The sequence below is a fragment of the Gossypium hirsutum genome, chromosome A13 (genome assembly GCF_007990345.1).
Source record: "Gossypium hirsutum isolate 1008001.06 chromosome A13, Gossypium_hirsutum_v2.1, whole genome shotgun sequence".
In the NCBI taxonomy this organism is placed as follows: Eukaryota; Viridiplantae; Streptophyta; class Magnoliopsida; order Malvales; family Malvaceae; genus Gossypium; species Gossypium hirsutum.
The window spans coordinates 88,845,817-88,865,747 of record NC_053436.1 but is presented as its reverse complement, the minus strand read 5'-3'; the positions used below and the strand labels follow the sequence as shown (position 1 = coordinate 88,865,747).

The 19,931-nt window shown below is 36.3% G+C and overlaps 2 non-coding genes across 2 annotated transcripts; one reads left to right on the top strand and one right to left on the bottom strand.

Annotated features, from left to right (window-relative positions):
* Positions 1-1,481: 1,481 nt before the first annotated feature.
* LOC121213367 (small nucleolar RNA R71) lies at positions 1,482-1,588 on the bottom strand. The gene has a single exon (XR_005908749.1). It is a non-coding gene; the product is annotated as a small nucleolar RNA R71 (small nucleolar RNA).
* Positions 1,589-17,890: 16,302 nt separating this feature from the next.
* On the top strand, positions 17,891-17,997 carry LOC121213290 (small nucleolar RNA R71). The gene has a single exon (XR_005908673.1). It is a non-coding gene; the product is annotated as a small nucleolar RNA R71 (small nucleolar RNA).
* Positions 17,998-19,931: the final 1,934 nt, after the last annotated feature.

Sequence of the window (19,931 nt, the reverse complement as noted above, 5' to 3'; positions counted from 1 at the left end):
TGAGATGTTTTCCATTATTATTATGAACTAAATTCCCTAAATACCTAAGGGAGATAAAACTTAAGACGAATCTTATTATTATTTGAGTTATATGATGAATACTTGTTTTTATTCTTAATTGTGAATTTAACCTTGCTTTAATATTCCAGGATATTAATTCAGGTTTTTGATGTGCTTATTCAGTGGAGAAAAAGCCCCTGTTTAAGAGTAGATCATTCATAATTAAGTGGAGTTGCATGCAATCCTAGAAATAGGACGACATAAATCTGCCGGATTAGAGTCAAATCTTATAAGGGAATCCATAGATCTAGTTAATGCGACAATAGGGGTTTTAATTAGAAAGAGATTTCGATTAATCAACCTAGAGTCATTTGTTTTTAGTCTCGAAAGGGATATTAACATAAATCAGGGATTTCTAAGGATCAAGTCAAGTGAATAAATCGTCTAATTTAGAAATAATACGTGAAGTCTAGGTGGATTCTTCCTTGGGTATTGTTTTCTCTATTGGTTTTTCCAAAAGTATTTTCAACTTTAATCTCTGTCACTTTCTTAGTTAATTAGATAATTAGTATTAGTTTAAAAACATTCTCTTAATTGTTAGGCTAGATAATAAAAAAGATAGTAATTTCTAGTACTTTTAGTCCTCGTGGATACGATATTTCCGGTCTCACCATCACTATACTATTGTTCGATAGGTACGCTTGCCTTAGTCACATTTTGTTAGTTAGTTTTACGACCAACAAGTTTTTGGTGCCATTGCCAGGGACTAAGATATTAGGAACGCTTGATTTTTATTACTTTAGCCATCTTTACTTTTATTGCAATTTACTTTTTGTTTTTAGTTTAATTTTTCTCTTCTAAATTTTGTTTTCTTTACTTCTAACAGGTTTTTATAGTTTATGACTAGAAGAAACCTATCAGGACTTGTATTTTTCGACAGTGAGATCAAAAGCACTGCTCGCAGAAACCAGAGAGAAATAAGGCGAAGCCTACAATACATAAAGGAAGGGCAAGAGAATGATATTCACATAACAAACGAGGAGATAGCTAAAAATCAGAATAATCCGCTACCTCCTGTGGTTGCTTCAAATCCAGTATATTAGAATCCTACTCTTTGTACTATGTATGATTATGCTAAACCTACTTTAACAGGAACTGAATTGAGTATAGTTAGGCCTGCTGTCGCTGCAAATAATTTTGAACCGAAACCTAACACGATTCAAATGATATAACAGTTTGTTCAGTTTGATGGCTTGCAGGACGAGGATCCAAACACTCATTTACCGAATTTTCTAGAATTCTGCGACACCTTTAAGATCAATGGCTTTTCTAACGGTGCCATTCTCCTTCGGTTGTTCCCATTCTCATTGAGGAATAAGGCTAAACAATGGTTGAACTCATTACCACGAGGGTTAATCACTACTTGGGAACAAATGACCGAAAAATTTTTACTTAAATATTTTCCACCGGCCAAAATGGCTAAGCTGAGGAATGATATATCTTCTTTTGTGCAGATGGATTTAGAAACACTTTATGATGAATGGGAGAGATACAAGGGCTTACTAAGAAGGTGCCCTCACCATGGATTACCTTTATGGCTTCAGGTTCAGACTTTTTATAACGGTGTGAACCCCTCAACAAGGCAACTTATTGATGCATCTACCGGTGGAACTTTAAACAACAAAACACCCGAAGAGGCCTACGAATTTATTGAAGAGATGTCACTAAATAACTATCAGTGGCAAGTCATGCGAACGAAGCCGACAAAATTAGCTGGTGTTTTCAACCTCGATGCGGTCACTATGCTATCCAACTAGGTAGAACTTTTAAATAAAAAGATTGATGGTTTGTATGGTTCTACTCAGGTACATCCAGTGATGAGGTGTGACTCAAATAAAGAAGGAATACACTACACAGATTATCCATCCTTCAACTCTAGCACCAAGGAGGAACAAGTCCACTATATGGGTAATAACTCCAGACCTCAAAATAACCCGTATAGTAACACTTATAATGCAGGTTGGAAGAGCCATCCCAATTTCTCGTGGGGTGGTCAGGGAAATCGAAGGCTACAACATCCTCCAGGTTTTCAACAACCACCTTACCAACAAAAGAAGAAACCAAACCTTGAAGAGATGCTCACAAAATTCATCTCGGTGTCAGAAACTCGTTTTCAGAATACCAAAACAGCTCTTAAGGATCAGCAAGCATCAATTCAAGGGCTTGAAACTCAAATAGGATAGCTTGCTAAGTTGATCTCTGAACAACCACAAGGTAGTCTACAAAGCAACTCTGAAACTAACCCAAAGGAGCAACTTCATGCCCTTATTGTGCACAATGATGAAGGGTTAGTTGAGGAAGAACCAAAACTGAGGCAAGACCACGTGGTAGATAACGGTAAGGTTGATGAAAGTAAAGAATATAAACCTCGTGTGCCATACCCCAAAGTGACAATGAAAGACCAAAAGGACGAACAATTTGGTAAATTCCTTAAATTATTGAAAAAATTAAATATTAACTTACCGTTTATTGAAGCTCTTTCGCAGATGCCAAACGCAGTAAAATTTTTAAAGGAGCTTTTAGCAAATAAGTGGAAGTTGGATGATGAGTCGCATATGGAGTTGAACGCAGTTTGTTCAGCCATTCTACAAAATAAGCTACCCAACAAATTGAAAGACCTATGGAGTTTTACGATTCCTTACTTAATTGGTAGTTTAAATGTTAACCATGCTTTGGCTGATTTAGGGGTAAGCATTAATGTCATGCCTTATAAAATGTTTAAACAACTAAGTCTTGGAAAACCCCAAAAAACTAGGATGAGTATTCAATTGGCAGATAAAACAATTCGATTTCCTAGGGGTATTATTGAAGACGTGCTGGTCAAAATCGATAAATTTATATTCCCAGTTGACTTTGTTGTTCTAAACATGGACGAGGATAGTGACGTACCTTTAATTTTAGGAAGGCCTTTTTTAGCAACTGCTAGAACTATCATTGATGTTGGCATAGGAGAGCTAATACTTCGTGTAGGAGATGACACGATTACTTTCCAAGCTCGTGATTCGAATAAATTATCTAGTAAGCAAGATGACTATACTAGTTCTGTTGATATAAATAACATAATGGCTCAAACTTCTTTTCAGGACTCCCCTAGAAAGAACGTGATGGAGCCTCATTCTAATCCATGCAACCAAAACAGAGCGACTTATGAAGAACAAAGGCTTCAGATCGATGAACTAGACGAATGACGAACACATGTCAAGGAGAAACAAAAAGCACATGATGAATCAAAGTGACACCTCGATAAGCGTGAAGATGAATAAACGAAATTTAAGGTTGGGGATAAAGTATTGTTAGATGAACAGGACCCCCAAATTGCTACTTCAGAGCTTGATACAAACTGAGTAACTCCCTTCACGGTACTGAAAATTTTCCTATACGGTACAGTCGAGGTAAATTATTCTCAATTCGTCACCTTTAAGGTAAATATTACTCGACTTAAACTTTATGTGGATAATAGAATTGATAGTGAGAAAGAGGAGTCTCGACTCTGTTATCCATTGTAATCACACAAAATTGAGGTAAGTCGAGCTTAAACTCTAAATAAGCGCTTCTCAGGAGGCAACCTGAGTACTAACACCACTAACTAGTTTATTTTAGCTATTTTTACAGTTTTTGTGCAGGTACAGTGGCCCACACGGCCTGGACACACGGGCGTGTCTTTGGCCTTATGGAAACATGGCTAAAAATTCCCCAAATGTCGAGCCACATGTCTATGAACTCGATCCACATGGCAGTGCGACACGGCCGTGTTAAGCACACTTCCTGGACACACGGGCGTGTGAAGCACTACATGGGCGTGGGAGAAGCGAAGGACATGGAACACGACTGTACGACATAGCCATCTGAACCACACAACATCGACACATGGGCGTATCCCTAGGCCGTGTGGAAAATAGTCATAAAAATTTTGCGATTAACACGGGCAATAGTCGAGCCACACGGGCTTGTGACACGGTCGTATGGCCCAACACGAGCTTCACATGACTGTGTGCCTTTTTAAACCCCCCAAACCCTAAGTTTTTTTCTTTTGTCTTCTTCCCCAACTCTCCCAACCCTAGCTACCGCACCCCCTCCCCCACCGACAGGCCACCCCTAGCTCTCTCTTCTTCTTTCCTTTTCTTCCCTTCCTATACCCTACTCTTTCTTCTCCTTTCTTTCCCATTTTCCCCTCTCTTCCCCTTCCTCCCTCCTTTCCCACTTGCGAACACAACCACCATCCGCCCCATCCCCACTGCTGCTACTTAGTCGACACCAGCAGTCCGTGCTCCCTCGTCGACCCACCCCCTTTCCCCCTTCTCTTCCCTTTCTTCCCTTTCTTTTTCCTTCTTTTCCTTTTCTCATCTTTTCTCCCATTTTCCTTCCTACCTCCGACCTCCGGACCACCGCCGTCCATACCTTCAGCAGCTACTGACGGTGTCCCCTTTTCCCCTCTCAATAATAATAATAATAATAATAATTATGTTAGGGATTTTATTTCTTTATCTTTGTCTTTGTCTTTATTTTAGTTTTTTTTATTATGCATTTCAGTTATTTTAGTTATGTCTTAATTTTAGTTTTGTTTGCTACATATTAGTTTAGGATAATTATGTTTAAATTGCTACTACTATTATATTAGAAACTGTATATTTAGTCTATCATGTTAGTCATATCTGCCTCTTGACAATACCTATAAGTCTAATATTCATATTTTGTTAATTTTATCACTCATTCCTTTAAATATAGTTATGGATTTAATTAGTAACCAATCATTTGTTACATCCATAGTTTGTCTAATTCATTATTAATTCTTTATTTGCTATTTTATTATCTAGTTGTTCCATGATTTGGACTCTTTTAATCTTGTAGGTCCATTATGACAAACACACGAGGCAGAAAAACTGCAGTCCCCGTTTTGAAAAAACGGAAGGGTCCTGGTGCAACCTCCTCGAGTGCCTCAACCAAAGCTTGCCACCCTCTACTTCTATTCTCATCAGGCCCACAGGATGACCTGTTTCAGCTTCTACGAGTACGACCATTAGGAGTGGGCCGATGTATTGACTGGGCTGCTTTGGAACAGGTTCAACTTGCTCACCTTGTTCGTTTTCATCTCGATACTGCCCCGTGAGATCGGTTCTTTTTAATTATCGAGTCTACCTATTCCGAGCTGACATTGGAGTTTTACACCACTTTCCATCTATAGCATGTGATGAATACACATGACGAGTCTGGTACTATCATTTTAGACTTGGTGGAATCTTCAGGGACATAAGTGTACCAAAGTTTGGAGCTGCCTTGGGCCTCTACACAGAGGAGTTCATGGCTTCTGAGAATTTTTTATAGCTTTACCATCACATACACTACTTGCCCTCTTACTGTTAGACCGACCTTACGGCGAGTATGGTTCCCTATGACACAAGTCACCCAAAGGCGACTTCTCTTCCTCCAGCACTACGTTACATACATGCCATCTTGGCTCACACCTTGACTGGGAGGAGAGAGAGTACCAGTGTTGTTAGCACCACCGACGCGTACTTCTTATGGAGCATGGCGACTGGCCATGTATTTGATTTGGCATACTTTATTGCCCTTGCTTTTCGCCACCAGACGGATTGCCATAGGAGGGGCCACCTCTACCTTAGCCCTTACGTAACTAGCCGTGCTCGACACTTCGGCTTCTTCGACACTCCAGAGATGTCATCAACACTCACATTAGTCGGCCAGATGTCTCTTCAGGGAATTTCCAGCATGATCCACATGAGAATGATAGAGCAGCACCGTGGAGTTGACCCCCCTCAGTACAGACTCGTCCACCCTGTTGACTAGGATAAGCCAAGGGACATTACTAATGATGTCCCTCCCGCTTATGAGGACCCACCCCCACCACCACCACTGTGTCACCAACCTCCTACTGCCACTTTGATAGATTTATCCGAGTGATTCACTCGCTTTGAGCAGCAGTGCTTTGAGTGGTTTGACAGCATCGATGCCACTCTTCGAAAAATTTGCCACCACTTCCACATCTCTCCTTCAGCACCGTCGACCCGCGAGGTATCGGATGATGAGGACCTTTGAGTCCCTATATTTTACTATTTTTTTATTTTTATTTTTATTTTTAATATTATTTAAATTTTATTTTGTCTCTTATTTATTTTTGAAGACTTATGTTTTATATTTTAAACTCTACTTATCTTTATGATTATTATTGACTTATCCCTTAATTCTCTTTCACAATGGTGTTTATTTTCTTATTAGTAACTCAGAATCATGCCTTTCATTTGCCTTATTTACAATTCTCGCTCTCGTTACTCCAAGGATCTCATCCAAATATTCAGTGCAGTTTTGCTTCTCTGCCCCTCTTCTGATATTATACTTATATTCTTGTTATTTATCTTCGTACATTGAAGACAATGTACATATTAAGTGTGGAGAGGTTATTTATGTGATTATCAGAAATCCCTAAATTTTTTTTATCTTGTTCTCATATAATTTTCTCATATCATTAGTAGAGTGAATCCTGATTGATTTATAATTTTTATTGATATGTTTTGCATTAAATCATAGGTAATTGTGCATTGATTGTTTAAACTTTAAGACATTAGAGAATCAAGCATGATAAGTTGACTTTTGAGAAGTAAAATTGCTAGTTATTTCCCTGAATTGAGGTATTATCTTGATGTTTTGAATTTATAGGATTGACATCAAATACCTATAATTTTCGTGAGATTTTGAGCCTTTTAGAGTATATATCTTTCTTGCTCCCTTTTTTTATTGGATATGAGTGTGTCAACATTGATATTCTATTATAGAACTTGCATTAATTATACATGTCGAGACCACACCTTTTATTTGATATACTAAAATGATACAGGCACTTAAGTTTTAACCCATTTACTCCACAAAAAGCCTACCTACATAATTGACCCCTAGTGAACCCCTTTGAGCCTTAACTATTATTTTTTGATTTCCCCTTAACAATAACCCTCAACTTAACTCTTTTTGATTCATTAAGAATTTCTCCTTTCTCATTGACTCCTTTTTTATCGAGATTTGATTTGATTAGTTACCTAACTATGTTCGTTCATTCTAGTTGCTGAATTATTTCTTTTTATGTACTTTCCATTATTATATTTGTTCTAAAAAAAACGTCATTCAATTACATCTTTTTCTAAAGAGCTTAGATAAGTTAAAGTCATTATATTAAGAGAAAAGCTCACTTCATTAGTTTTGGTTAGTGTTAATTCTGGCACTTGTTTGTAATTCAGTGATTAGATTTATTTTTTTAGAAGTTGGGTAATTTATTTAAATTAATCTCAATTCTAACCTTCTTTTTCAGCCTTTATCCACACCTTTAACCCAAGCCTCATTACAACTCTATTAAAGACATTTTGATTGTGTATCATCTCATTATGGTGGTGGAAATTTTATTTTCATGCAAGCCTATGGTAATAACTTTTCATGTTTGACTATTGAGTGCTTAATTATTGAACCTTAAACACTTTTAGTCATTTGAGTGAATCATTAGTGAGGATGTTAACCTTGTTAATTTGAAATTAAAGGTGATTACTTAGAGAAAGGGGGATATCTATTATTTTATGATTGAAATGCTCAATTTGGATTACTTGAAACTTTAATGTTCTTATAGTTAAACTTTTAACGTATGATTACTTTTGGATTATTTCGAACATTATTCATGAGAATTATAAGTTGAGAAGGATTTATTTTAATTGTGAGTTGAGGATTTTGCTTGAGGACAAGTGATGTGCGTGATAAGTTTTAAAATTTATATTTGATCGTACTCGAAACTAACTATTAGCACGATAAAGGCAAGCGCACCTATCGAACAGTAGTATAGCTTATGGAAAAAATAGAATGTTGAACCCAAATGAACTAAAAGTACTAGTATTAACTCTCTTTTTATTATCTAGCTTAAAAATAAAGAGATTTGTTTTATCTAAACTAATTAACTAAACTAAGAATGCATAGGAAGTAAATTGGGGAAATACTTTTGGGAAAACTGATTGATTTAGACAATACCCAAGGAAGAATCCACCTAGACTTCACTTGTTATTTAACTCTTGTCGAGACCGTTTTTAAATCGTGTTTTTGAGAATTGGAATCGACTTTAAGAAAAACGAAAACGGGAGTCGCCACCAATCTTTTTAGGTGTGATTGGATCACCTTATAAAATGTTTTGTTTTAAAACATTAATTTTGGTCTACAAAAGTCGAGAAAACAGATTCGGGAGTCGATTACATACGAGGAAGGGTTAGCACCCTCGTAACGCCCAAAAATTGGTACCTAATTGATTATCAAGTGTCTTTAATGTCGAAAATTCAAAAATTTTAAAATATAGTCCTCTTTATTTTATTTTTAAAAAAAAAATTAGAGTTCACTCGTATCAAAGTATTGACATTAAGTTAGCTTTTTAGAAATCCATATCTCGTAATAACAAAACGCTACATCCAATAAGTTAGGACATATTGCTTTGCAATTCCAAGACAGTTGCTCACATTTTGAAAACCTTTGAAAACTAAGAAGGGTACTTGATTATTCGAACTTAACGAGAAAATTCACAACCCAATAAGTTAGGGCACTACTTTCTCAAAATTTCCAAACACCAAGCATTGCCTTTATATTTTTTGAAAACTTCGGGCTTTTTTAAAAAAAAATGATGCGTGGGGAATTGTATTGTATTATAAATTATACATAGTAACATATTATGGTAGTAGGTAAATAATATGTGCATTTAAACAAAATGATGGTAGGAATATAAAGATCGGGCACTAGATACATTCATATAAAAATAATATATACATAGCAAATATTAACAATATGCATACAAAGATATATATAGCATGTATTAAGAAATGAATAAACGAAACGTACAAACATACAAAGTAATAATTAAATAATACATGATATACAAAAAAAGTAATAAAGTAATGCATGACATACAAAAAGAATAATACAATATCAATGTACATGTTCATGAAATGTAATATTAAATAATAAATATAAAATACTATGTAACACACGATATATGCAATATATATATGAAAAAAATGGAATGAGTTATTATTAACAAAATATACATATAAATAAAGACATAATATTTAATAATAATCTTAAAATATTATTTGCTATACCCTATATAAAACATAATAACAAAATATTTATAAAAGAATAATAATTATATATAAAATATATTGTTTTAAAAAATATAAAATAAAAAGTATGTGAACGAGTTTATAAAATAACAAATAACATAAAAATATCGTTTTAAAATAATACATAATAAATAAATAATTAATAATTTAATATATATATATAATATGAGTTAAAAATATAATTCAATTTACAAACTTTGAAATTTTAAATAATATAATGAATAATAAATAATATAGTAGATAATATATGATATACATAACATATATAAAAAATAATAAGTAATATGAAATAAAAATGAAATATAATAAATGTTATATAATAAAATATAGTTTGAATATATAGGAAATAAGAATTATTATAGATATGATATAAAATAACGAAAGTATATATGTAAGGATAATATATATAAATAATTAATAAATATATAATACAAGTAAAATATAATAATATATAAAAACAATGATGGAAAATAATAATAATAATTTGTGAAAAATAATATACGATAAATAATAATAATATATATATGATAAAATAATCTTATAGTGTATAATATAAAAGTAAGGATTTAAAAAAAAACAATATCTACATATAAAAATATATGTATATGTAATAATAGAAAAATGAATATAGGGCTAAATTTAAAGTTCAACAAAATTACGGGACGAATTTAAAAGAAATAAAACTGAATTAAGGCCCAATTTAAAACGCGCGTAAAATAAAAGGGACTCATTGGGCAAATTGCCCTATTCCCAAAACGGCAGCGTTTCGTTATAAGCCTTAGAATGCTTTCTGTTGGGACTAAATTGAAATAAAATTAATTCATTAGGGCTAAATTAGAAATAGAATGAAACATAATTATAAACGCAAAAAAAAGTAGAAGGACCAATTGGGTAATTAACCCAATCTTTAAAAATACGCGGATCCTCCCTGGGTAATCGGGTCAACGCGCGGATCCTAGGGTCTTAAAACGTCGTCGTTTTAAGCTTATCAGACTAAGCTAAAACGGCGTCATTTCTCTTGGGCTATATAAGCCAAATTTCACTTAAAAAAATCATTTAGAAGTCTATTTTAAAAAAAAAAACTCAGTGAAAATCTCTGAAAGAGAGAGGGAGGAAGGGAACCCCGGGGTCTGGCCTCTGTAGGCCACGCTCCGACCAGTGGTCTTGCACGCGCTCACGTGCCATCGTATGCGGAGGTTCAAAAAGGCTAAAAGCCTTCGCTTTCCATGGTAAGTCACAGGTAACCCCCTTTTTTTTAATATCTCAGTAATCGATTTGCAAACGATGGTAAAATAACAGTAGAATATAGAGTATATGTATCACCTTAAGACTGCTTGTAACACTTCTGAATGGATATCTATAAGTAGGTTCTTTATTTCATCAAAATCCGGTCATTTACAATGGTTTGATTTCAGGCTTTTATAGCCACTACTGTGATTACATAAACTGGAAAGAAATCAAAGATTTCTTTCCATTTTTTGTCTACTGTATCATATCCTTGATTGTGATCTGCTAAATCTCTTTAGTTTCCTTTTTTTTTGTTTTTCGTATCTACTGTGTTTCTTTCCTTTCTTTGCAGGTGCTTGCGAAAAATCCAGTAATAGAGGGGTCGCTGGCGTTGATGGAGGCCTGAAGTCTGGCGGTGGTGTCGGTGAGGCACTGATTGGTAGCTGAGGAGTCATCCAGGCTGTGCTGAGAAGACTCATTAATGGGCTCGATTTTGAGGAATTCAACAGACACTCCCCAAGGCTTCCAGAAGCTACTGCGGCGCTGTAGTCCTCAGGAAACCCTAGGGTTTCCTGTTTCCTTAAAGTTACTTGGGCTTTTGGGCCATTTCTGATTTGGGTTTAGAGTGTAAATGGGTCTGCTGGGTAGTAACCGGGTCAATGGGTCTGAAATATTTGATTTTGGGCCCACCGTTTGGGCTTTGTAACATGAACTTGGACTGTTAAATAAACAATTGTTTATTTATTTATTTAGTTTTCAGCCCGGTCAAATTTGGGCTCTTACAACTCTAAATTAGATGATTTATTCACTTGACTTGATTCGTAAGAATCCATAATTTATATTATTATCTCTCTCGAGACTAATAACGTCTAACCCCAAGTTGATTAATTAAAATCTCTTTCTAATTAAAACCCCTAGTGTTGCATTAACTCGATCTATGAAATCCCTTATTAGGTTTCACCTTAATCCGGCAAAATTGTGTCACCCTATCTTTAGGCGTGCAATCAACTCCGCTTAATTATGCTAGATCTACTCTTAGACAGGGACTTTTGCTCTTTTGAATAAGCACATCAATACTTGAATCAATATCCTGAAATATTAAAGCAAGAATTAAGAACACATAATTAAGAACAAATCAAGTATTTATCATACAATTCAGAAAACAATTACAAGGTCCGTCTTAGGTTTCATCCCCCTTTGGTATTTAGGGGATTTAGTTCATAAATGTAAAAGAATACATCTCAAAAGAATGAAGATAACAAAACATAAAGAAAACCCAAAAACCCCTGAAGGAAATTGAAGGGAGATCTTCAGTCTTGAAGGAGAATCGGGCTTCTGAGATGGACCAATCGGCTTTCTTCGAGTAATTCCTTGCCTCCCACTTCCTCCCAGTTTTAATCCTCCTCTAAGGTGTTTATATAGGCTTTAGAATGCCTAAGAACCCTCAAAAGTGGCATTTTTTTGAATAGAACTAAACTTGGGCTCGACAGGGACATGTCCGTGTGACACGCCCGTGTGTGAGTTGCTTAGGCCATGTTAGAAACTGCTAAAGAGGCAAGGGTATGTGGGGTGGTTTAGGCCATGTTAGAGACTGCCAAATAGGCACGGGCGTATGGTCTACCCATGTGAGGAAGTCCAGGCCGTGTTGATTTCCCACGTTGGTTCATTTTCTCCGTTTTTGGCTTGTTTCTCGCTCTTTTTACTCTCCTATGCTCACCTAAGTATAAAACATGAAATTAAAGGATTAGAAGTATCAAATTCCACAAATCTAATGATAATTCATCCAAAAATGTGCTTAAGCATGGGATAAAAATATGTATAAATTACGACTTATCAAATACCCCTGCACTTAAGCGTTTTCTTGTCCTCAAGCAAAATCCTCAACTCACAATTAAGAATTTATTTTTCTCAACTTATAATTCCTATCAATAATATCTCAAAATAATCCATAAGTAATCATACATTGAAAATTTAACTAGAAGGACATCAAAGTTTCAAACATTCCAAGTTGAGCATTTTATCGCGAAAGCATAAGTGTCTCCCTTCATCTAAGTAATCACCTTTGTTTCAAAATATCACAGACTTCAACATCCTCACTAAAGATTCACTCAAATCACTCGAGGTGTTTAAGGATAACAAATTAGCACTCAACAGTCAATATGAGAAGTTATTACCATAGGCTTGCATGAAAATCAAGTCTCCACCACTATAAATTGAGATGATGCATCAATCAAAAGGTCTTTAGAGGGTTCTAACGTGGCTTTGGTTAGGGGGTGTGGTCACAAGCTAAGAGAAAAGGTTAGAATTGAGATTGAATTGAAAAATTACCTAACTAGAAAAATACTAACACTGATAAATTGCATTCCTAATTAAATAATCCTAGAATTGAACTTTTCTTCTCAGAATATTGAATTACATACTTAAGTTTAGAAACAAAGAATTACTACTAATATGTATGTATGTATATATATATTTTTTAAGAACAAATCAAGTAACATAGAACTTTGCTAACCATCAAGAATAAAACATAGCTAAACAATTTATTCAAATCAAATCTCGACAAAAATAAGGATCAAATTAATTTAGTGGGTTTCAACAATAATGGGTTATGGGTTAATACTGAGAATGAAACAATGAATGGCTTGTTAGGCTCAAGGGGGTTCACTACTAAAGGTTAATTATGAAGGTAGACTTTTATGGAGTGAGTGGGTTAAATCTAAGTGCCTTTATCATCTTAACATATCAAATCAATGGTCTGGTCTTGACATGCATAATCGAAGCAAGTTATAGAATAACAAATCAATATAGACGCACTCATAGCAACAATAAAAGTGAGCATGAAAGAAATAATATATGCTCTAAAGGCTCAAGATCTCACAGAAATTATGGCTTTTTTATGTTAATCCTGTGAATTTCAAATTCAAGATAATAACTAAACTTGGAGAAACAACCTAAAAATTTTTAATTCTCAAAAAGCAACTTATCATGCTTGATTCTCTAATTCCTTAAAGTTTAAACAATCAATGCATAAAATGCCTATGCTTTAATTCAAGACATATCAATAAAAATCATAAATTAATCAAAATTCATTCTAATAATGATATGAGTAAGTCACGTGAGAATAAGACAAAATTCAGGGATTTTTCAGATAATGATATAAATAACCCCACACACTTAAGATGTACATTGCCCTCAATGTACAAAGTTAGGTTTATTGAAAAATATAGATATAAGATCATAAGATAGGGAGAGAAGTGAAACTTCCTGAATGATGAATGAAATCCTTGAATTGGAGTTATAGAGAATAATCGGCCAAGACAGTGACGAGATTGGAGGAGGATACTCCGGTGGTGGTAGAGGTTGGGCTCCACAACCACAGTGTCCAGCGAAGAGGTTATCGTGGTGGTCGGGCAAGACATGGCAGTTGTAGAGAACATTTTCCAATGGAGTTGCAAGTTCCTAAGTAATAGTGAGCTTTGGAGATCTTTATAACTGTGATAGAATCATGAACTTTTTAGGAAATATAAAGAAGCATAATTACTCGTAAAGAAATGGCAGAAAAATATAAATTGTTCAAGAAAAATTATAAAACCTAAGAATGAAATAGTATTAAAGGAAAAGAAAATAAAAAGTACTAAAAATAATAAATAAAAAGTCTTTAAACATCGTCATTGCCGAATGGTTCGCGAGATGGTGGTGGCGATGAGATGTGAAAGTGCTAACAAATCTGATGTAGTGTAGCATCAATATGATCAAAGCGCTAAAAACACTGTTGCTCAAATTAAGTAAAGCACTCAGAGATGTCAGAAAGTGAAGCCACCGTATGAATTGGACGATGGAGGCGTGGTGGCTGAGACGGTGGGTCCTCGTGATGTAGAGGGACATCATCAGTAATGTCCTTAGAGTCCTCCTACTCGGTTGACTGGACTAGGCGGACTTCGGAGGGTTGGTTCCATGTTGTCGTTTGATCATCCTCATGTGAAGCATACTCGAGATGCCCTGTGGAGACATCTGACCGATGAGAGTGAGGGCAGATGCTTGTGCCGCCGTGTTAAGGAGACTGAAGTACCGTGCCAATCGAGTCACATAGGGACCAATGGAGATGACTCCTCTCCTATGCCACTCCGTCTGATTGCGAATAGCGAGAGCAATGAAATAGGCAAGGTCAAAGGTGTGCTAGTTCGCCATACTCTATAAAAAGTAGGCGCTATGAGTGTTGACGATGCTGGTGCTCTCTCGCCGTCCTGTCAGGGTGTGAGTAAGGATAGCGTGCAGGTATTTCAGGGACAGGGCGAGAGCCGATTCCTTGGAGCGGCTGGGGTCATAGGTGGCTGAGTCAGGGACTAAGGCACTCTAACATTTTGATGGAGCGTAGTGGATGTGGTGATGGAGGCTATCAAAATCATCGTCGTCCATGAACTCCTACGTGTACAGTCCTAGTATGACTCCGAACTCAGGGACGCTCAAATAGCGAACTAATCCTCCAAGATGGAACTAGACCATTCAAGGATTGTTAGCTCGAGGTACGTTAGCTCGATGATCTCGAAAAAGAGCACCCATGGGTCAGTCGTCAGAAGGGCTCAAATCGCGTCAACCAGTTAGATTTGTTCAAGTGGGGCCCAGTCAATGCAGCAGCCCACACCTTGGGGTCGGGCCCGTAGTATTTGAAATAGTTCCTCCTGCGGTCCATGTGAGAATTGGAAAAACGGGTGTCTGATCTCGGTAGTAGGACCCGAGGATGATGCTGCTCCTTTTCGCTTCTTCGAGGGGGGATGTCAGTTTTCTTGCCATGTGGATTTGACATGGTATCTGCAATGGAAAGACAAAGTTATAGGAACACCCTCAAGAATAGCATGGACAAGCATGCAATCATGTTAAAATTAGAGAAGAATACTTCATGAGCATCCCAGGCAAAAGGAAAGATGTACGGAAATGTAACTAAATCCTAATGGAAAGATATACCAAGTCATTATTAACAATATGAACATGAGAATAGTGCTAAATGGAATACCTAGTGAATGAATGCATCTGGGATTGATAATATGAAATATGGTGTGGGTAAGCATAAAATCCATGGAAAAAAAGAAAAAGGATGAATGTAGCATAATGTATCATAATGTAGCATAATGTATCGACTAAAATGGCAAATTTCTAACAAAGAGCACAAGCATTACTAGAATTATAACCATGAATATTACTCAAAATAGTCAAATAAAACAATAAAAATCATAAAATTAGAAAAAGAAATGAAGAGAATAGAGAGAAAAGAGTAAACAAACACAATAGCTTGGTAGAGGGAGGAGTTTGGGTTGTCGACGGTGGTGCTGTGGTCGGTGCACGGGCGTGGCAGAGAGGGTGTGTGAAAGGATTTCAGTGGCTAGGGTTTGATATTTGGGGAAGGGGATGATGAATAGTGGGAGGTTTATATAGATTTTAGGGCACACAGCCATGGGACACGCCCGTGTGTCCTAATTTTAGCCCGTGTGTATCGTGATTTTCAAATTTAGGCGCGTCTGAAATTCGGCCCACGCCCGTGCTCTTTGGGCATGTTGATGAACACAGCTATTAATTATATCAATTATATCAAAATAAGGTTTAAGTCGAGTATTGTTTACCTTGAAAGTGCCAATTTTGGGATGTGTTACCTGGACTGTACCATACGGGAAAACATTCATTACCGTAAAGGGCGTGACTTCATTCGCATTAGACTTGTGTGCTTCAACTCAAGGGTCTGCTTCATCTACTAGTACTTTGTCTCCAACCTTAAGTTGATTTGGTAACACATTGAGTCTGTCATGGCGTGGTTTTGGTTTATTGCGTGTTATTGATTTCTGTGTCTGCAATTCATCTAGCTCCTCGATTTGTAGCCTTCGCTCTTCATAGATGGGTCCTCTGTTGTTGTTTACACATGGCTCATGTATGCTCTTCGAACGTGGTTCCTGTAAAGAAGGTTGTACCACATGATCAATATTAGTAGCATGATTTATAACACCTTCAATATTCAATGTGTTACTTGCATTACGAGCTTGAAGAGTGACCACTTCCTCACCCACACGAAGTGTGAGTTCACCTGTACCAACATCAATAATGGTTCTAGCAGTCGCTAAAAAGGGTCTTCCTAAAATCAAAGGTAACTTACTGTCCTCTTCCATGTCTAGAATAACAAAGTCTACTGGGTATATAAATTTATCGATTTTAACAAGAACATCTTCAATGATACCCCTAGGAAATCTAATGGTTTTATCAGCCAATTGAATGCTCATCCTAGTTTGTTTGGGTTTCCCAAGACCTAGCTGTGTAAACATTTTATAAGGCATAACATTAATGCTTACCCCTGTATCAGCCAATGCATTATGAACATCTAAACTACCAATTAAACAAGGAATCGTAAAACTTCCTGGATCTTTCAATTTGTTGGGTAGCTTATTCTGTAAAATGGCTGAGCAAACTGCATTCAACTCCACATGCGACGCCTCATCCAACTTTCGTTTATTTGCTAGAAGCTCCTTTAAAAATTTAACTGCGTTTGGCATCTGTGAAAGAGCTTCAATAAACGGTAAGTTAATATGCAATTTCTTTAATAGTTTAAGGAATTTACCAAATTTTTCATTTGTACGGTCATTCCTTGTCGCATTGGGGTATGGCACCCGTGGTTTGTACTCTTTACTTACCGATTTTTGCTCACTGTGGACTGCCTCACCTTTACCTTTACTTACCACAATTCCTTGCCTCGATTCTAGTTAAGGCTTAACTAACCCTTCCTCGTCTTGAGTGGTAATCGCATTGAGTTGTTCCCTTGGGTTAGATTCCGTGTTACTTGGCAAGCTACCTTGTGGTCATTCAGAAATCAGTTTGGTGAGTAGGCCTATCTGGGTTTTGAGCCATTGGATCGATGCTTGTTGATTCTTAAGTGCTGTCTAGGTATTCTGAAAATGAGTCTCTGACACCGAGATAAATTTTGTTAGAATCTCTTCAAGGTTCGGCTTCTTTTCCTACTGGTAAGGTGGTTGTTGAAAACCTGAGGGAGGTTGTTGTCTTTGATTTCCTTGGCCACCCCATGAGAAATTCGGATGGTTCCTCCAACCTGCATTATAAGTATTACTGTATGGGTTTTTTTGAGATCTAGAATTATTATTACCCATATATTGGACTTGTTCCTTCTTGATGCTGGACGTACCTGAGTAGAACCAAACAAACTGTCAATCTTTTTATTTAAGAGTTCTACCTGGTTAGATAGCATAGTACCTGCATCGAGGTTGAAAACACCGGCTGCTTTTGTCAGCTTTGCCCTCATAACTTGCCACTAATAGTTATTCAGTGACATCTCCTCAATAAATTCGTAAGCCACTTCAAGTGTTTTGTTATTCAAAGTTCCATCGGTGGCTACGTCGATGAGTTGCCTTGTTGAGGGGTTCACATCGTTGTAAAGCATCTGAACCTGTAGCCAAAGTGGTAACCCATGGTGAGGGTACCTTCTCAAAAGATCCTTGTATCTCTCTCATGCATCATAGATTGTTTTTAGATCCACCTGCATAAAAGAAGAGATGACATTCCTCAACTTAGCCGTTTTAGCCAGTGGAAAATATTTATGTAAAAACTTTTCGGTCATTTGTTCCCAAGTAATGATCGACCCTCGTGGTAACGAGTTCAACCACTGTTTAGCTTTGTTCCTCAATGAAAAGGAAAACAACCGAAGGCGAATGGTATCATCTGAAACGTAATTGATTTTAAAAGTGTAGTAAAACTCTAGAAAATTCGCCAAGTGATTGTTTGGATCCTCATCCTGCAAACCATCAAACTGAACAAACTATTGTATCATTTGAATTAGGTTAGGTTTCAGTTCAAAATTATTTGCAGCAATAGCAAGTCTAACTATACTTGACTTAGTTCCTGTTAAATTAGGTTTAGCATAATCATACATAGTGCGTGGAGCAGGTTTCTGTTTTACTGGATCAGGAGCAATCGCAAGAGGTAGCAGATTTTCCTAATTTTCAACCATCTCCTCGGTTGTGGTGTGAATGTCGTCCTCTTGCTCTTCCTCTGTGTATCTTAGGCTTCGCCTTATTTCTCTTCAGTTTTTGCGAGCTGTGCGATCGATCTCACTATCGAAAAGTAATGGTCCCGACTGGTTTCTTCTAGTCATACATTATAAAAACCTGCCAGAAGTAAATGAAAGAAAATTTAGTAATATAAATAAAATTAAAATAAAGATTAAATTGTAATAAAATAAATGGCTAAAGTAATAAAAATTAAGTGTTCCTAATATCTTAGTTCCCCGGCAACGGCGCCAAAAACTTAATGTCGTGGTAAGTTTTAAAATTTATATTTGATCGTACTCGAAACTAACTATTATCACAATAAAGGCAAGCGCACATATCGAACAATAGTATAGCTTATGGCAAGACCGGAATGTCGAACCCAAAGGAGCTAAAAGTACTAATATTAACTCTCTTTTTATTATCTAGCCTAAAAATGAAAGGGATTTGTTTTATCTAAACTAATTAACTAAACTAAGAATACATAGGAAGTAAATTGGGGAAATACTTTTGGGAAAACTGATTAATTTAGAAAATACCCAAGGAAGAATCCACCTAGACTTCACTTGTTATTTAACTCTGAATCAGACGATTTATTCACTTGACTTGATCTGTAGGAATCCCTAATTTATATTATCATCTCTCTCGAGACTAACAACATCGAACTCTAGGTTGATTAATTGAAATCTCTCTCTAATTAAAATCCCTAGTGTTGCATTAACTCGATCTATGGATTCCTTTATTAGGTTTCACCCTAATTCGACAAAATTGTGTCACCCTATCTCTAGGCGTGCAGTCAACTCCGCTTAATTATGCTAGATCTACTCTTAGACAGGGACTTTTGCTCTTTTGAATAAGCACATTAACACTTGAATCAATATCCTGGAATATTAAAGCAAGAATTAAGAACACATAATTAAGAACAAATCAAGTATTTATCATACAATTCAGAAACAATTACAGGGTCCGTCTTAGGTTTCATCCCCCTTTGGTATTTAAGGGATTTAGTGCATAAATGTAAAAGAATACATCTCAGAAGAATGAAGATAACAAAACATAAAGAAAACCCAAAAACCCCTGAAGAAAATTGAAGGGAGATCTTCAGTCTTGAAGGAGAATCTGGCTTCTGAGATGGACCAATCGGCTTTCCTCGAGTAATTCCTTGCCTCCCACTTCCTCCCAGTTTTAATCCTCCTCTAGGGTGTTTATATAGGCTTTAGAATGCCTAAGAACCCTCAAAAGTGGCATTTTTTGAATAAAACTAAACTAGAGCCCGACAGGGACACGCCTGTGTGACACGCCCGTGTGTGAGTGGCTTAGGCCATGTTAGAAACTGCTAAAGAGGGAAGGGTATGTTGGGTGGTTTAGGCCATGTTAGAGACTGCCAAATAGGCACGGGCGTGTGGTCTACCGATGTGAGGAAGTCCAGGCCGTATTGATTTCCCACGTTGGTTCATTT